General features: G+C 38.0%; 1 protein-coding gene across 11 annotated transcripts in view; it reads left to right on the top strand.

The window, feature by feature from the left end:
* Positions 1-1,481: 1,481 nt before the first annotated feature.
* The window catches only part of ctnnd1 (catenin (cadherin-associated protein), delta 1), an 87,742-nt gene continuing 76,831 nt past the window's right edge, over positions 1,482-12,392 (top strand). For 2 of the 11 annotated variants that reach the window (XM_051932539.1, XM_051932537.1), the window contains exon 1: positions 1,482-1,707. The gene's annotated coding sequence lies outside the window, so the exon portion shown is untranslated. Of the gene's footprint in view, positions 1,708-1,740; positions 1,944-12,392 lie in introns of those variants that run through there. The other 9 variants (XM_051932546.1, XM_051932544.1, XM_051932538.1 and 6 more) reach the window with 6 other exon arrangements.

Here is a 12,392-nt window from a genome sequence, read left to right as displayed (position 1 = left end):
GTTACAGAGAGAACCATAGACACTTGGAATAAGCTACCTAGTGGCATGGTGGACAGTGGGACTTTCAAGGCTGGACTTTTTTTTTTTTAAGAATTCAGTGAGTGGGACTGGTAAGCTTTGTCGGGCTGAACGGCCTGTTCTTGTCGAGAGTGTTCTAAAATAACATGACCATGAGGAAGTGTGAAGATATAGAACAGCAGGGGGCTGAGGACAGAGCCGTGAGAAACTCCTTGTGTGGCTGGTGTCAAGCTGGACCCGCTGTTGCCAAGACTAACAAACTCTTGCCTATCTGTTAGACAGGGTACAGAACCACTGGAGAGTATTTCCCCCTGGGATTAATAAAGTATCTATCTTATCTATCTATCTAGTAGTGCCAAAGATAACTAGAATGTTCTCTATTCTTGTCAGTAGAATATCATGACTGACAATATTAATAATTTCATAGGCCATTTTTAGGCCCATCTTTAGTGTCAATTAGAATGCCTTTAGATTTGAAGAGTTACAGTTGCATTCAGATTTTAATATCACTGTGGCAAGTTGGGAACTGACAAAAAAAAAACCCTCTGATGGACTTTCACTCTTAATGTATTTGTAGTACTAGGGTGTTGTACCGTGTTAACCATTATGGATGTGGTGAGAAGTTAAGAAAAATTACACTTTTTATTTGATAACAAAAAAGATTACAATATGCAACCTTCATCTTGGGACCTGAGATGCCTCGAAAGCTTGCATATTGTAATCTTTCTAGTTAGCCAATAAAAGGTGTCCTTTTGCTTAACTTATCACTACAATCTTAACACTAAAATGGATTCGAGTGCCATCAGCATTAAACTATTGTATACTTGCGGAGAGTTATCATGAAAATGTCGGGCGTCAATGCCCTTGTACTGTATACAAGCACACTTTTGAAATAAAGTAAATGTTATTCTGATTCACACTTCGCGAGGAAGTGAATGCTGAAGGCAGAATGCAGCCTGGCCAGGGCGTCACCCCTGCTCTGCGAACACATAGGCACACACCCACACCTACAAACTCAGATTAAAGACGCATTCTGCATTGAAATTGGTAATTCATTTTTTTTTTCTTTTCAGGGAAGTAGGTCAAAGTCGAACTTCCCCGACCTCAATACCGCAAACGGAAGAGCAAAGCCAGCGTCCAGCGCAAGACAATTAAATCAAGTTTAAACTCTTACCGAAAATTCGCGTTTATAAATTACACATTTGAGTAGTTAGTAAATGATTGCGGGCGACAATTCCGATCATTTTAATGTTTTCAGAGTGACTGAAAAGCCCCTAAAACAGTCGCGCTCTCAAACCGCACACGCTGGTATTCCTGTTATCGGGAAGACACAAATACCAGACATTTACGTTCCAACTTTTTTTTTGTCATTGACTAACATCTGAAGAACGCTGCTCCTGATTGGATACTTGGGCCGTTCTAACATGACCCCACCCTAATCCCAACATTGATGGGACGCTCCTATTGGATCACTGCTGGAGTCTCGGTGAGTGTGTTTGTTGGGAGTGCGTGTCAGCCAGCGGTACATGAAGCTACCGTAGCCAGCGATGAGAAGCTCTTCCGTCTCCTTGTTTCATTCCAGTCGCTGATTACCGTCCCGAGGAGACGTCGGCGTGGATGCGGAGAATACCTGGAACAACCGGAAGACTCGGAAGCAATAACGACTAGGGAAAAAAAAATAAGCCACAAGTAAGCGACAACACGCCCTGCCTTCTTCCCTCCCCTTTTCATACACGCCCTGATAGCCCAACCGCGGAGAGACGGGCGCAAACCTGGGAAGCGACACGGGCCTGGAATTTGCTGGCGTGTCGAAGAAAACAGCCAAGTTTCGAGGGGGCAGTTCCTTCCATTTTTTTTTTATTTCGTTTTTGTTACTTGTCGTATTTGAGTTTGTAAGGCCTGTGAACAGAAAGTCGAAACCCAAGGTAAGAAAAGAAAAAAAAAAAAAGAAAAACACCAAGCACGCCCGCGGGAAGTGCTGCGCACAAAGTAAGTTGTTTGACGTTTTGTTTTTTACGTCTCTTTGGGACCCTCAAGACGAGTTTACACGAAGCGAAGCCCCGCGCGTTGGGTCCCGCATTCGACTGTTGTGTTTCGCTTGCTTTTGTCTTTGAGTTTCTGTCCCGGAGGAGAAGTGTTTACTCCGGTTGAGGTGAAGGGCTGGACAGGTTATCTGGACAACGCTTGAGGACTCCCCAGCAAGGAGTGTCCCGCAGAGTTGGCATAGGATAAGACTTCTAAACGCATTTGTCCTCCCGTTTTGTGTAACGGGCACTGCAAAGCTGCTACTGCCCTTGCAGTAAACGGAACGTCAGTCACTTTTTCGGGTTGTTTTGTTATATTTATTTAGTTTTCAATCTCGATCCGACTTGAAGCGTTGGACCTTCTGGATAAGGTAGTAGGTGTGCGACTTTATGGTCCAGTATGCCTAGAAACAGGAGGAAACGCTTAATCAAAAGGTTTAGACTGTTGTATTGGCACTTAGGATTTAGGGTGGGTCAGAGAGCAAATACTGTCGGAGGTTAGGTGTGTGTGTGAAATAAGGCAGAGGGTGCGCCGCGAAGCCGGCGGCCATTACATGCAAGGGAGCGTCTCTACCTGCGCGATACACCTGGGCGCCCCTCCCCTATTCTCTATTCACCCCCCCCAACCGTTAAGCAACTTTATTCATTAAAGTCTGCGATAAATCTCTGAGATTCAGTACCTAAAGATACAATGGTGGCAGCTATGGTTTCAAGTAGCATTTTTTTTTTTTTAAATTGATTTTTAGTTTGCACCTTCCTGGTTTCTCTGCATTCCGCGTGTAAACCATTTGGCGGCCAGGCTTACTACAAATTACGGAATTGTGACGTGAAATGATGTGGGAGAACATCGATTTGGTTAGTGCCGTTTCCACTGTTTTGAATTGTATCATCAGAATACTTTTGTACACTTCCTAACTTAGATCAATTGTTTTTAGATGAAGTTGCGCCAGGGCACTTTAAAGAAACGGGTCACTGATCATGCTTACCCCATGGCGTGTCCAGGTTTTAAACAAAAATAATTATTTGTATTTAAGTTATTAGGGCAGTTTTTTTTTTTTAAGAAGCTGTCCACGAAATTTTACACTGAAATTAATGGGTTGAGATGTCATTTGCAGTGTAGTTTTGCCGGACCCTTTCTTATATTATACCCTTTAAATTGCTGAACTCTTGCTCATAATTCTATAGTCATTCTATTGTCATTTAAACAGTTTTGTAATCGATCTGACCCTTTGACGAGCTTTTTAGTTATTGGGACACTCTTGTCTTTGTGATGCTGACACTGAGTTTGAGAAGGTGAAGTTAAAAAATGTTTGCCTTTCCCACCAACTGTTACCTACATTTCTTTTTTTTTTTAACTTTAAGAAATGGAGTATGTGCAGAATGGCATGATACTTACCATATATGTTGTGACTTACCTGGTGAACTTTGTTGGCCAAGAAAAATGTTTAATCACATGTTTTTATGCAGAGTGGAAAGAAGGTGACATAACAGAAGTCAAAAAGTCTGAATTAGCATAAAAATCAGGAAGAGTTGTCAGTTATTTGAAATATTAAAATGTTCTTCAATTAAATGTTTAAGTCTAAATATTCTTTTTGGTATAGAAATTTGTCATTTTTCATCTCTTGATAGAGCTCCATAGATGGCTAGAGTCCTAGTAAAGGTTCAAAAATAACTTGATATTCATGATCAGTTATCTTGAAATAATCTAAAGCAATGTCCCTCATGCTTATGTTTGAAATTTGTCAGTTTTAACCATTTGGGAATGGTTCTTGGAGGGCTAGGGTCACTGGTAAAGAATCAAATATAAAAAGAACATGTTTGTGAATAGTAACCTTGAAATATAAAATGTGTCTCTCCTTGCCTTTATTACTGATGCTCATTTCTTTCAAAGCTTTGCATAAAGGAGTAATTCTGAGCCATAATTTACCATTAGGGGTTAACCTCTGGGGTCCGATGATGTGATATACACAACCGGAAGACCAGATTATTTTTTGTTGAAGACACATTGTCTTACTCTTATAAGCATCTAATTCTTGCACAAAATATGGTCCAAAGTGCCCTAAAAATTAGGGTTTTTCATGTTTGGATGACCAAAATGGAGGGAACCACTACAAGCCCAATGTCTAACATCACTAGACATCAAGAACAGTCAATTAGGTTATTTCATGTGGGTGGGGGGTTTCTCTTACTGGATAAAACAAGTGAAGTGATTTCAAAGTTTTCCCTAAGAATAGAATGCCTTTTATTGTCACTGTGCACATGTACAATGAGATTAAAAGCAGCTCCTCCAGTGCAGACATATATGTAGACCACAACAAATAAACAAATGGTGCAAAAAAGTTATAAAAAAATTGTTTTGAACACAGCAGTGACTGACCAGTGCTGTACAATGGCAAATGTGGTAAACATGCAGATGGCAAAAACAAAACAAAAAATTTGCATTATTCATCTTGCATAATCCACAAGTCTGTTATGCACTTGTCTTCTTAAAATGTGTAAAACTGCAACTTATGACCACTCATCTTATGTAGGAAACCTTAAGACTTGAGGTAGTGGCTTCTTGACTTGGAGACCTATCTCTCCCTATCATTTGTTGATCAAGAGCCCCATCTGTCTCTGAACTGTTGTTCAGCGTAATTCTGACTTCATTCATTGGGTAATATTATTCAAGCATGTAAATTGTAGAGTATATTTAGTTTTTATGTGGTGCATTCTTTGGAGCAATGGATTGACCACAGTATTCACATGGTTACTGTAACTGCTCAGGCATGCTAACTGACTCGCTCAATTTTATGCTGTATTATAGTTTAGAGATTGAAGTTTGTAATGGTTTTGACTACTAGATCTCAAATTTGTTTGCTTTCAGGATTTATTTGCCGTTTGTACAACTGCACTTGCGCAATCTTCAGTCAGGTGCATGAAATATAATACAGGTTACCACTGAGGAAGACAATGTAAAGACAACACAGGATGCCTACATGACTCAGTAGTTATGTTGATTATAGTTTAAACATACGTTAAACCTCAATTTACTTTTTCTAACCGTGATGCATATTATTTGAAAGCGGACTGAAGTGCGGTAAAAGCTTCTTGAACTCTCAGTGGTGCTAGATTTTTGAACTAGTATACTTACTAGAATTTGGTATATATGAACTTTTATTATGGGAAGAACACAACCAGAAATGCAATGATTTACTTCTCTTGGTTTAATTTTAGACCATTTCTTACTATGTGAATTGAGCTGTTACACTTGTTAATTTGCTTATTTTCCTTATGTATTACGGTGCCTTCCACAAAAAGCATAATATCCTTGTTCAACATTTACAAGACTGGCTGTCCTTGTAATTAAAACAGACATGAGTGATAGTTTGATCTTATTGTTCCCTAGGGGAAAGTTGTCTTTTTACAGAAGCTCATCAAATAAATGAATAAATATGTATATATGTGTGTATACACACTTTTTTCATGGCTGTTTCAGTCATAGTGAGGTATTATGCAGGCATATTGTTATGAAGAAGCCGAGTGTTTCTTGACACACTTCTTCTGAATAATTTGTTGGCTTAAAGTACTCTGTGTCAGAGAGAGTATGTGCAGCATTGTTTGTAATTGGATTCAGTTTTGTCTTCATTCTCTCCTCATACTACCTTCTTGGGGTTGGGAATGCATGCTGTAACTGAGCCTGCCCTGTTAATTACCTCATTGATTCAGGTGGCCTTTCCTGGAGTGATTTTACTGGCCTAGCACATCGCAGAAACACACTGACCATCACAGAGCTGTAGAATATGCGAAGGATGTCACTATCTACATTAAAGAAGTGCAGTCTTCTAATAGAGAATTTGCCCTGTCCTTATATAGTTTTACTGTGTTACAAGACGAGTCCAGCCTGTCATTGATTTGGAACCTCAAGTACTGGCAGCAGTGCACCACACCTCTATATTTCCAAACACCTATGAATTTTGGGTTTTATATTCAACTAGTTATAAGTAATAACATTTGAAGTTTTCAGATATTTGTATAAAATGTCTCCAGTTAGTTGCAAATCCCTCTCCCTTTTCTTTTGATTTTATCTTGACTATGGTAGCATCTCTTGATTGATTTTTAACTGATTTTTTTTTTTTAATCTTCGTATCTGATGTGCAGTTGTTTGTGTGGTGTTATGAAAGATGTGTTTTTTAACACAGGGTTTAGCTTCCAGTATGTCTTTTTTTCTTTTTTTTTTTTTTTTTTTTTTTTTAAAGGAGAATTTCACACTTCAAATGTGTTTAATTGATATGATTTAATTTCACTGGATCAGTGGGTTTCAAAAACAGTTGGATGGTTTAATTTCGCACAGGTAGTGTTGGGGTAGACTTAAGCTCTGGTGCTGGGGATAGGCTGAAACTTGAAACAGATTATTTGTGTTTGAACCTGCTAACAGTAGTTCGAGTTCTGTGATCTGACACATGTAAGATTGTGTACAGTATGTCTGTGTTTTACTCCTTTTAAATTTTAACTTAAATCAGCTTTGAATGCATACAGATTATTTTGCACCTCTATTCTAGTCATGCAACAGGGCAATTTTAATAACATTTTGAAATAAATTCACCTTACTCGAAGGGCAGGGACCAAAACACATTAGTGATTTATAGCAGACAACATTTTTAAAAATCAAAACCTAAAAAGGCCTTAAATGGCTTATTTGTAAATAAGCCCTTTTCCTAAATGGGTTATTTTCTGATTGTCAAATTAGATGAAACAAAATTTTGCAACTTCTGGAAAATTACAAGAATAAGAGCATTATGTAACAATGTGTCTTGATGGGGCTGTGTCTATATTGGCAACCTAGGGTGCAAGGCCAGAAGCAGCTGTACACCCATCGCAAGGCCCGTAGGTAAAGACATGCAGAGGCATTTTGGAGTTTCCAGTTTATAAGCAGGTCCTGTATAGGCAGTAATAGTGTGCAAGATTAAAACGCAAGGTGCTAAAACCAGGAAGATTTAGGGCCGACAAATTTTTCACAATGTAATGCTAGAACATTTTCTGGACCTTTTTTAATTTATTCATTTTTATAAAATGTTGAGAGTAAAGATAAAGCCTGTAATTCTTTTTCCACCAACAAGAACAGGTCTGCATGCAAATTGGGCTTTCTGATTCTTTTGATATTACAAGTCTTTGTTGAATGGATTGAAAAGGTAAGGGGCTTCATTTAGTATTTTTTCTGTATGGGGGTCTCGGGTTGGATACGCACTGAAAACTTTGTCTGTAAGGTACATTAATGATTATCCATCTTTTTAATGATACTGGGTAAGTAGTTTAGAGCATCCATCCATCCATCCATTTTCCAACCCGCTGAATCCGAACACAGGGTCACGGGGGTCTGCTGGAGCCAATCCCAGCCAACACAGGGCACCAGGCAGGGAACCAATCCTGGGCAGGGTGCCAACCCACCGCAGGACACACACAAACACACCCACACGCCAAGCACACACTAGGGCCAATTTAGAATCACCAATCCACCTAACCTGCATGTCTTTGGACTGTGGGAGGAAACCGGAGCGCCCGGAGGAAACCCACGCAGACACGGGGAGAACATGCAAACTCCACGCAGGGTGGACCCGGGAAGTGAACCTGGGTCTCCTAACTGTGAGGCAACAGCACTACCACTGCGCCACCGTGCCGCCCAGTTTAGAGCATGTTAAACAATTTTTTGTTTTGTGTGCTAAAACCTTGAAAGATTTTGTAGAGTTTCATAGAAATTTCATTTATGTAAAATAAAAGTAGAGCAGTCTAACATGTCTTTAAACTGTGTGGCTTTTGTTTATGGTTTATTTTCGAGATGGCGTTAAAATGGAGAATGTAGAGCATGTGCTTTTTAACTTTAAATTATTCGTATTTGGATTATTGCAGTTTGGATGTTTTGTGGTCCTTGGTGACTCTTGATAAGAGAAATAAATTGGTAGCTTTTTTTGTAGTACATTTTGTACTGAATTTTTTTTTTTTTTTGTTAACAAATTAAGTCTTAATGTACCCAAAGATGTCTACAATCTTTATGCTGTTAGCTATATTTTGCAAAGCCAGTTTTTAGATGTTTCAGTTATCATTGGCTACATTGTCTAAAAAAAAAAAAAATTTTCAAACTGTGGTGTATCATGTGCGGTTTTGTTGTTTAAACTTTCTGCATTTTCAAAAACATGTGATTTTAAAAACACAATACATCGGAGTATATAGCATGTGAGTGGAAATGGGAGTCTGTGTAGAAGTCAGGTGGTATACCAGATGAAGAAATTTTTGATAGTGTGTTCAGTAAAGGGGTATGTTTCTAGTATCAAAGCCTTTACATTTTCACGTTGATATTGTGTTATATGTCACCACACTGTTTTTTTTTTTCTTAATTTATTTTGGAGTTTTGGGGCTTTTTAAAACTGTTTGACTGTTTGTTAGCTTTTGAAAGTTTCACATTTTTATGTAAATTAGTGTCTAATAAGCATACAGGAATTATTTTGATGGGAGAAATCCTAGAGTGAGCTATCTCCTCTTTTAGTTCTTTGAATTGGTGTAAAATAAGTCTTTCTGTGCAAATGTGTTGTAAGTGGAAAACCACAGACTACGAGGAGAGATTTGTAGAAAGCTAATTTACCTGTTAGTGGTAAGGCTTTAATTTTTTTTAATATTTTTTTTTTTTTTTACTTCGGATGTTTACAAATGACCAAGACTACTGAAAAATTGTAAATGTTAAGCTTAACTACAATTATCTAGACAATATTCTCAATTTCAAGTGTTTTGTAGGATATTTTATAGTGGTGTTTGTAAACATGTATCATTTTTTATGGTTAGCTTATGTATTTTTTTTTTGTAGTTAAGCAGATGAGAATGGCCAGCAATGAGATACACAAATTTTCCTGATTGTTGTGTAGGCACAAGACTAGACATTTGGACAGATAGCATGGTGGACTGAGACATGGAAGTCTGAGTCCTTAGTTTGTAGGTTACACAGTACACTGCGACTCACCTTTTTTAATTTTTATTTTAATCGCTAATAGCTTGATATTTCTGTATCATTCAGGTACATTTGTCCTTTTTGTTAAGATTTATGAGATTATACTTTTTGTTCCCAAGGAGAAATTAAAATATTACATAAGCTCCATAATAAATATTATAAAAACAATCCGCAGCATCTCCAAAAACCTGCTTGGATTGTGCCACAGATTTATATTTAAAGACATTAATATTTGGATAGAGCAGTGTCCATAAAAGGAATAGGCCTAATAGTCACCAGTATTAAGAACGATTCGTTAAAAGATATTGGCACAGAGTGAATCATTTCTGTTGCTGAGTCAGACAGGATGATGCAACTTACTTACCTGGGCAGTGACATGTTCACTTCACATTCAGGAGACTTTTTAGCTCCATATTAGTCTAGGGCTGCTTGTTTGGAAAGCTATGCACTGTTTTTTTTGTTGGTACTAAAGTGTCCACACAGAGGTTGATACAGTGTGTGATTTAGCAGCTTAGTCCCTTATCATTCTCATCATCCCTGTGTGACTTTCACATCATTTCAGTCTGTCCTTTAGAAGCTGTTATTCAGAGCCATTTCAGTATTCAGGCTTCACTTCTTCACTATCCTGGTGGTAATAGGTTGCTGATTAATAACAAGCATGCAGTTGGAAATAAGATGGATCAGATTGTGGTCAGATCTTCCCATTGGTGTCACAGGGGTACATTTAAAGGCATCTTTAACGTTTTTGAACACAGCAGGTCCAGTGTGTTGTGCTTCATTTTTTTTTTTCCTTTTCTTGAGCCGGACAGTGGTACATATCATGGTTCTTTTCAAAGCTGCATGGTTGAAGTCACCCATATAACTGCAGGATCAGAATGGTTCATCTTAATAGACTTTTGGTGACAGACTGAATCATTTATGTTGGAGTTCTCATTTGCAGAGGGAGGAATATAAACCTTAATGATGTACTTTATCTAACCTCAGCAGACAATGTGGATGATTTCAACAGCCAGAATTTCAATATCTGAATTACAAATTTTAGTTTTAAGTATAATATGCTCTTGCACCATTCCTCTTTATCACTGATGACAAGACTCCCTCCTGTTTCTTTTATTTCCCCACCGCCCCCACGCTGCCCAGGGTCTCCGCGTGAATAAAATGAAATTCATCTAGCATTAAAATAGTGTAAGATTATCAGGTTTCAGCCCTCTTTCTGTGCTACACATAATACCCCATTACCTGTATGTGCCATGACCTCCTATGCAAGAAGGCAGTTTATCCATTTTATTTAACAGTGATTGTCACTTGCAGAAATTCTCAGATCATTCTGCCCTAATGAGGTGTAATGGAAATGAAGTATAGGAGTCAGGCAGAGATCTTCGTTTTTTAATGCAGAAAGAGTTGTCTGCAACTTCATATCGGTAACACAGAGGAACTGGAGTCTCTGTCTGGCCTCTGTTAAGGGAGTACATGTGGAGGTGGTACACTGCTACAATTACTTGGTGGGTTCACATCTATGATAGACTGGACTGGTCTTGTAAAACAGAGGAATTATTTATTGTGTTCGTGACATCCTTTACCTGTTCATCTGTGTATGGCCTGTGTAGTTTTTGTATGCTGTTATGCTAGTCTGGTAACATCGCTTCAGGAGATTTCCACTGGTTTAAAAGCTAATTAAAAGGGCAGGCTCAGTTATAGAATGCACACTCTTGATTCCCTGGAGGTAATAGTGAAGGAAAAAAACAAGTAGATTTTACTCTGCTTTCATCATGCATTATTCTGCCTTCTGGAGTAACTTGTCAACTTAAAATCCTGCATGAGTGTAGTACCAACTTTCTCAGAATAGTGTAAAAAAAGCTGGTGCCATTATTTTCTGGAACTCTAGTACTGATTTAGAACTAAAGTTTAGTTCTTGTGACATCCCTACTAATTACAATTTTGTTTTTGAATCTCTGTCCAAAGGGTTTTAATCAGTGCATGAAGTTCTATTTTGACTTCTGTATAGTGTACAGTGCCTTGAAACTGGTAAGCAGATCAGTGCAAAAAAGATTTGAATGCATCATAAGCACCTAATTCAGTGCTAATGATTGGCTTTTTAAAGAGGTCATTATTGTGCTATGTGAAAGCTCATTGCACTCCTCTGGCGTATTCTTTTTCTTGATGCAGAATCAGTGAGGGTAGTACAGTAATGCTGCCTTAAGACTGTTGGAACTATTAAGTATTGAAAACATTTCAGGAGTATTTTTTTCTACTTAATTTACTTTGTGTGGCAAGTTGTCATTTTATTTTGCTTGCACTTGTTTCATTATAAGAGCATTGAAATGATAGTATCTGTTTTGATGCTGGAAAGCATTCAGTATTAGAATTAAATTTAACATTCGAACTGAAGATTCCATTTAAGCAGTACACAAAGTTTAGTCTTAGAGTTTGGCTCCTGGAAACTTGCATTATTACGGATCATACAATTCTCCTACACTGACTTATTTCTCAGTGGTTAAATGTGACCATACACATTCATTCATTATTGTCCATTTTAATTTTAAAGTGTCAGAGCCTGTCTTGGAAGCATCAGGTGTACCTGAATGCGAATGAAAAATCGTATTGAAACAACTTAAGTGATTGTTGGTTACAGTCCTTGCCACAAGCACATTGCTTTGTATTTGTTAAAATAGCTGAAACTGCATATTTGAAGAGTTCATTCAGCTGTAAACATTGCACAGTGCATTTTTATCCTCTTCCCTTGTTCTTGGTAAAGTGCACTAGTGTAAGCGAGATTGAGTAGAGAGCCCATAGATGACCGATTTTATACTACTGGGCAACTGGCAATGTGTGTATATCTGTCTATATAAAATCAATCACAGAAAAAGCAGCTCTGGTGGCTTTTATGTAGATTCAAGATAACGTATTAAAGTTTAGCTGATCTTCAAGTTGACATCATGATCCTCCCTACTTCTACCATAGACTGGCTAAGGACACCTTTTTGATTTGTTGAGAATAGATACAAGATTGGCTGGATGTGTTCTGTTTGTTAATGGGTTTCTCTTGGAAGTGTGGTTGTGTGTGCCATTGTCAATTGTATAGCCCTTATCTGATATTAAAACAATGTCAATGTTGCTACACAATGGATGAGAAGCTTCCTACAGCTACTATATGTTTTTGTAATGGTAAATTTCATTAGGTAGGGTCTAGGTCAATGCATGTGTAAAGGTAATAAATAGTATATTCTCAGTGGATAATGGGTGGTGTAGTTAACATCCACCAGTAAATGTTGAGACCAACAAAGAGTCCTGCATCCTTTGTTGTGATGGTGATTAGCATAATAAATTGTGGGTACATCTTGTACTAGGAATGGTTCAACAACCACTAAAGCCTAT

Source organism: Erpetoichthys calabaricus, chromosome 10, assembly GCF_900747795.2.
Source record: "Erpetoichthys calabaricus chromosome 10, fErpCal1.3, whole genome shotgun sequence".
NCBI lineage: Eukaryota > Metazoa > Chordata > Cladistia > Polypteriformes > Polypteridae > Erpetoichthys > Erpetoichthys calabaricus.
The sequence above is the reverse complement of the archived record's forward strand: the minus strand, read 5'-3'. Positions and strand labels throughout refer to the sequence as shown.